Source organism: Balaenoptera acutorostrata, chromosome 8 (assembly GCF_949987535.1).
Source record: "Balaenoptera acutorostrata chromosome 8, mBalAcu1.1, whole genome shotgun sequence".
Classification (NCBI taxonomy): Eukaryota; Metazoa; Chordata; class Mammalia; order Artiodactyla; family Balaenopteridae; genus Balaenoptera; species Balaenoptera acutorostrata.
The window spans coordinates 82,199,762-82,206,682 of record NC_080071.1 but is presented as its reverse complement, the minus strand read 5'-3'; the positions used below and the strand labels follow the sequence as shown (position 1 = coordinate 82,206,682).

The 6,921-nt window shown below is 33.6% G+C and overlaps 1 pseudogene; it reads right to left on the bottom strand.

Annotated features, from left to right (window-relative positions):
• Nucleotides 1-2,272: 2,272 nt before the first annotated feature.
• LOC103021000 (40S ribosomal protein S4, X isoform-like) lies at nt 2,273-2,914 on the bottom strand (annotated as a pseudogene).
• Nucleotides 2,915-6,921: the final 4,007 nt, after the last annotated feature.

Below are 6,921 nucleotides of genomic sequence, written 5' to 3'. Positions count from 1 at the left end.
TTATCTATTCACTTATTGAAAGGCATTTTGAATAAAACAGCTATAAATATTTGTGTGTAGGATTTTGTATGTGCATAAGTTTTTAAATCAGTTGGGTAAATATGTACAATCACAATTGCTGTATCATATGGTGAAACTGTCAAACTCCCTGCCAAGGTGACTGTGCTATTTTACATTCTACCAGAAATGAATGAAAGTTCCTGTTGCTCTGCAACCTTGCAAGTAAGTTTTATTGTCAAGTTTTGGATTTAAGCCATTCCAAAACTTGTATCTCATTGGTTTTAATTTGCATTTCCCTAATGACAAATGATATTGAGCATTTTTTTTTTCATATGCTTTAATCTGTGTATCTTCTTTAGTGAAGTGTCTGTTCAGATATTTTGCCCATTTTGCCCATTTTTTAGATTGGATTGTGTGTTTTCTTATTGTTGAGTTTAAGAGTTCTTTATATATTTTGGTTACAAGTCCTTGTTCAGGTATATATTTTGCTAAAATTTTTTCCTAGGTTGTGACTACTTATCTTCTCATTCTCATAACAGTGTTTTTCATGATGTGAAATTTTAATTTAATTTAATAAATTTAATAAAATACAAATGATTAATTATTTTTATTTCATGGATGCTTATGTTGTGTTGTATGTAACAACTCATCACCAAACACGAGGACATCTAGATTTTATCTTATGTTTTCTTCTAAAAAGTATAGTTTTTACATTTATGTCTGTGATCCATTTTCAGTTAATTTTTCTATAATGTGCAAGAGCTGTGTCTGAGCTCTTTTTGTTCTTTCCTTTTTTCCTTTTTTAGGCATATGGATCTCTAATAGTTCCAGCACAAGTTGATAAAAATATTACCCTTTCTTCATTGAATTGCCTTTGCACCTTTGTCAAAAATGATTTGAATATCTTTGTTGTGTTTTAAGTGTCTACTGTTTTACCAAGACCACTTTATTATTTTTATAGTATGTCTTTAAAGTGAATGGTGTAATTTCTCCAACTTTGTTCTTCTTTTTCAATGCTGTGTTTGTTATTCCAAGTCATTTGCTCTTCCATATACTCTTCAGAATCAGTGTGTTGATATCTACAAAATAGCTTGCAGGGATTTTGATTGAAATTGCAATTATTTTATAGATCAGGGTGGGAAAAATTGACATCTTAATAATTGAGCCTTCCAATTCATGAACATGGAATATTTCTCTATTTATAGACAATCCTTTATTATTGCTCTCATCAGTGTTTTGTAGTTTTCTGAAAATATATCACACCCAAGTTTTGACAGATTTATTCTTAAGTATTTCATTTTTGGCATTATTGTGAATGGTATTTTTTAAATTTTAAATTTCTTTTGTTCAGTGCTTGTATACAGGAAAGCAATGGACTTTTGTATAGTGTCCTTTATCCTGAAACTTTGCTATACTCACTTATTAACTCAATGAGTATCTTTGTAGATTCTTTGAGATTTTTCTACATATACAATTTTGTTCTTGATGAATAAAGGCAGTTTTATTTCTTCCTTTCAAATCAGTATACATTTTCAGCCCGGGGCTTCCAGTATGATACATGAATACACATACAACTGATGATGACAACGTGATAAAGGTAATGATCTATCCCTAAAGGTGAGAACTTAAAAGTTATTATCAGTGGCAACATTGTGGATTGCTTCACAAACATATCATTAGTGCCCTTAAGGGAACATGGTAGTGTCCTAAGGCTATTCAACACCATAGGATAAATGATATATGTGTATCAGAGCATGAACGTTGTCCAAAGTCACGTAGAAATAGCAAAAACAACAACAACAAAAAAAATGGATATTCCATAGAGCTGAATACAAAAATCTATATAGTTTTTAAAAATAGAACACAAGACCTAGGTATTTTGCACTTACAAGAATCTGCTTATATTCTTTCTCCAAGACCTCCTGAGAATGTTCCTTTGTGTAGCTCAGAATGTTTGTATTTGAACAAGATTATCTTATGAAGTTTAAGGCTTTGAAAGCTCAATGAAATTTAGAATCAATTTGCCATCAGAAAAAAAATAAATTTACTATATAGACAGCAGGCGGTGGCCAATAAGTCGTTGAATATATTCATTTCTTCTCTCTCTCTCTCTCTCTCTCTCTCTCTCTCTGTCATTGGCAACTGGGTCACTGAGACTGATAAAAGAGTCACTTTGAACAACATCCACCCATGTTACTCTAATTGGACATACTTTAAAAAATATATCATGCTGTATTGTCATTAATTAAGTACAAAGACTCTACCAATCATGTTACCTCAAGCTCTGCTTGGCCCTCAGTCTCTTGTCTCTCTCTTTGGCAATGGTGAGGTGAATACATTTTCCTTGGGGAAGAGAAATCCATGGTTTGTTGCCTTTGCCAATAACAAAAATGTTGGAGAGCTGGGTGACAAAGCTGCTGCCATTGGCATCTTTGACATGAACCACATCAAAAGAACCAGGATGTCACACCAATTCTTCCCAAGTTAGCACCTCCAGTCACTTTACACAGTGTCAAACTTGATGAAATCAGTAATCTTACCAGTCTCCAAATCAATCTGAATGATGTCATTCATCTTGCCGAGGGGATCAGGGTAGCAGATGGTGTGAACATCATGAGTCACCAGATGTGCGATTCCACTTGTGCCCATAAAGTTCTTTCTCACGTTGTACAACTTGTACTTGGCCTCTCCTCAGGTGCAGTATGATGAACAGCAAAGTAAACCTTGGTGTCATAGATCAGACCAAAATTCTCTCCAGTCTTGTCAATATTGATGACGTCCATAAATCCAGCAACTGTACGTTGTATCAGTTCAGACCTTGTCATCAATCTTAATGGACTGCTGTATGCTTCTTTAGTTCATCTCCTGTCAATGTATACTTATTATGTTCCTTAGGAAACTGATAAGGAGACATTCTCTGTTTGTGGGAACCAGTAAATGGATGAGGAGCAAACACACTGGTCAGTTAACAGCTTCTAGTCTACTGGAGCTGATACATGCTTCAGACGCTTGGGACTGCAAGCCACAGCTGCGCTAGGCACAAAAAGAGCCGTACTTGTTTGTTTTTCAATAAAAGGACAGCTTTAGCTCTCTTTATTTGCTGGGTGATCAAATTGACTTAAAAATCTTAACAGTTTAAGTCCAGTTTTGAGACTAAAGCTGTAATAAAAAATACCTTGGTAATATATACTACTTTTAAAAATTGAACTCAACTGAAAGTCTAGTCAAATTATTCAAAAAAAAAAAAAAAGGAACTTATTGGAAAGATATGGAGAAGACTCACAGAATCAAAGGAATAGCTAAAAATCCATTGGGTCTCAGGGAGGAAAAGAACTTGGATCTCACCCAAGATCTAGGTAGCAGAAATTAATGCATCATTTCTTAAGGTCTTCAATTCTGAGAAGAATCAATTTCATCCATTTTTTCCCTTCATTCCTGAGTTGTTTAGGTAAAGATTCAAACTGTCAGTGAAGAGAGGACAATCGACCCTCCGTATTTATGTGTTCCTCAAATTCAACCAACTACGAATCAAAAGTATTCGGAAAAAAAATTTCAAAAAAGTTCCAAAAGCAAACTTGAATTTGCTGTGTACCAGCAATTATTTACATAGAATTTACATTGTATTAAGTATTATAAGTAATCTAGAAATGATTTAAAGGGTACGTACAGGAGGACGTGCGTAGGTTATATGCAAATACTGTGCCGTTTTATATAAGGGGCTTAAGCATCTGTGGGTATTGGTATCTGACAATTCCCTGCACCAAATTATGACTAATTAGATTTTATGAGTGTGAAAAAATAGATACTTTAATAAAAGGAGTGAAATTATGGGGCTTCTCTGTTATAGCAGTCAGCATTCTTTTAATTAATATAAATGCACACAACGTAGGGTTGTTATGGGACTTACATGAAATAATGCATGCAAAAAGCTTAAAAGAGTTCTCAAAACATACAAAGACCTGCATAAATATTAATTGCTATTACTAAGTAATCTGTGTTTAGCTGAACAGGAAGGAAGCAAATCATATTTAATTATTTCCCAAAAGATTATTAGAATTCATTTGTCTGAATAAATTTTTATCTGACTGAATTTTTTTAAACTTTGCATTTTATTTAAGGTCAGTGCTTAAATTTACAGGTATCTGCTACAAGTTAAAATGTTGAAGTATCAAAGAGAACAGAGTATTATTTTGTTTTGCAAATATATCCAAGCATTATATTTCAGCTTTAGAAATTGGTGTTCCAAAGGCTCTTTTAGGCCTATCTTATTTTTTTTCTATATATTTATCTAACTAAATTATCCAGGTAGAGATTGGTAATGTAGCTATTAAGGGAAATGTGTGTGAAAATTAAAAATAAGTCATTGGCCTTTTGCCCTTTAAACTCATACAATAAGTACTGAATTTTAAAAAAGATGAAACAAAAATGAACTAAATGTATCTCAAATCAGCAACTTCAATATTTTCATGAACAGCTTGCTAAGAAAAACTACAAGCCAAAATTTTCTGTCAAGCAGTCATAGCTAATTCCGGGTTATTTGCCTACAATCTGTGGAAATATTTAATTGCCTTTATTCTTCATCATCTAATTTCAGAACATTGGAGAGAAAGGTGCCTGGTCAGAGTGTTGGCTTGGGTTGAATGATCCATTTTCATACCCATACAAGAAAGTAGACTCCAAAGTGGCAAACACTATTCCAAGGTGGACAGATCTAAATTCCTAATCAAATTTCCATGTCTGAGAAATATAAGTTTAATTTCTTTAAAAGCAAGCTTGACCTTGATGTAATTCTGCTTAAGGTGTAGGATTTGGAGTAAAAATATAATCTCAATCTTGTCTCACTTGTATGAATTTGGTAGTTTGATGATCTCAAAAACCTTGTAAGTGGTCCCTAAGCGTGAACTTTAAGTATTTAATTAGAGCAATGTGTGGCCATAATCCTAACCTGGAAACTGTTAATACAAAAGTATATAAACTATCTAACCAAAATTATGATATTTATAATTTTCTATGCTTACAAGATTCCTTGTACTAGCAAAATCAGGGTGCCTCTCACAGGGCATTCTACTTGAATCTGCAAATGTCTTGAGAACAGGTTTGTGTTTTGTTCATTAATCTATTACCAGCAAGCATCCAAAACTTGGAACGAAATGTTTATCCAACTCATTATTTATTTGTAATGAGATAAAGACAATAACCTTTTTCATAGCAATTCCCTTGAATGCAGAGGTTGAAAGTGAAGCTCTTTATGAAAAATATATTTATTCTTTGTTAGAAAGAAGTCAATATACCTGACTAAGGTAGACCTGGAAATGAAGGATCTTGCTTGTCAACACTGTTTATTTCTCCATATTGCCTTTCTGCCTAAAATTAGAGGGACTATTTAAAAAATACTGAACTGTTTCTATTTACTTGTAGTAAGTTATTGATGCTATAAATCTAGTGACTTTGATACAAGCAAGAGTTCCCAAATCCTAACATGTACTTAATCTAGATAAAAAAACACAAAAACTTTTTTACATCTTTTAGTAAATTCATAGTCTTTTTACACAGGGCAGAATTATAGCCTTAATGCACTTTATGAGGTGAGGTTCACCTAGAACATGATTTTAAAGTCTCTAAGGATACTGTGTTCTCTGCAAGGTCACAGTGACATGGACAAAGCAGCCTGAATGACTAATGGAGACTAATGACTAATCTATTGTGCCTCTGTACAGATTCCTTAATGCAGACTGCTGGATTTGACACTGGAACTAACAACAAAACCAGTTGCTGATTAGATACAACTAAAATGTTTGCTCTGTGTCAGGCACAAACCATCACCCCCGATCCTCCACCTAGCTCTGCTTTCTTAGAACTAGGTGAGGCTTAGTTTTTGTGTTTATAAAGCTTACAGTAAAAATTTAAGCCTTGCATCCCAATTTTCTAGATAACTAAACAAACACGCCAACAGGAATTTATATACTCAAAATTATTGGAGCTCTCTGCTAACCATTTGATTATGTTCATTCTAAAGAAAATATTTTAAAAGTTAGTCTTCATTCTCAATACAAATTTGCAATGGAATGATGGGTGACAGTTATATTTATGCATTCATAGTGTATGTACTAAATGAGTCAGTTCTCTCAACTTGCAATTTAAGCAAATGGTAAGAACCTCCTCATGGAGTACCTCTTGGATTTTTGGGGTGGACGAGTGTTTCTTGACTATCTTCCAAGCCTGATCTCTATCCCAACCTTTCACATAGGATTTCAGATATTTAAGTCTTAACATAGTATGGAGTTCTGAAATCTGGACCCCAATTTTCAGCTTGAAATTACTAAAATTTGTTACATTCTGTTTGCTTCTGTCTGATTTTACATTTCCACCCTTATACGTATACGGATGTGCAGATGTGATCAAATCATACATACATTTTTAATGGAGTATTTTTTTGCTAATCATCTTTCTTCCTCCTCCCTCTCCTCCACCTCTCCCACTTCCCAGAGCCCATGTTAACAATCTAGAAATTAGCCTTCTGTCTTTTTTCTCATGCTCAGATAATCATTTTAGTCATATGTATGTGATATACACTCATACAAATATGCATACAAATATAGGATTTTGATCACTATTTTTTAATAGAATAAGATGATATACATATTTTGTATTTTTCTTTTGCTACTCAATAGTACTTTAAAGAAACCTTTCCAAGTTAACTGTTATACGGTGCAATACCAAAGACAGAGGAGTGGTGAGAAGAATCTTGACTGATGGGGAAAAGTGTATTATCAATGATATTAGTAGAATTACCAGCCTACAGTAATACTAAAAAGCAGAGTGTGTTCTAGTTGGGTGTATTTATTACAATGAGCCTCCTAATCACTTTCATCCAGGTGAGTTGTTCCCACCACCTCTGGTCCCTCTCTACTGAGGACACTG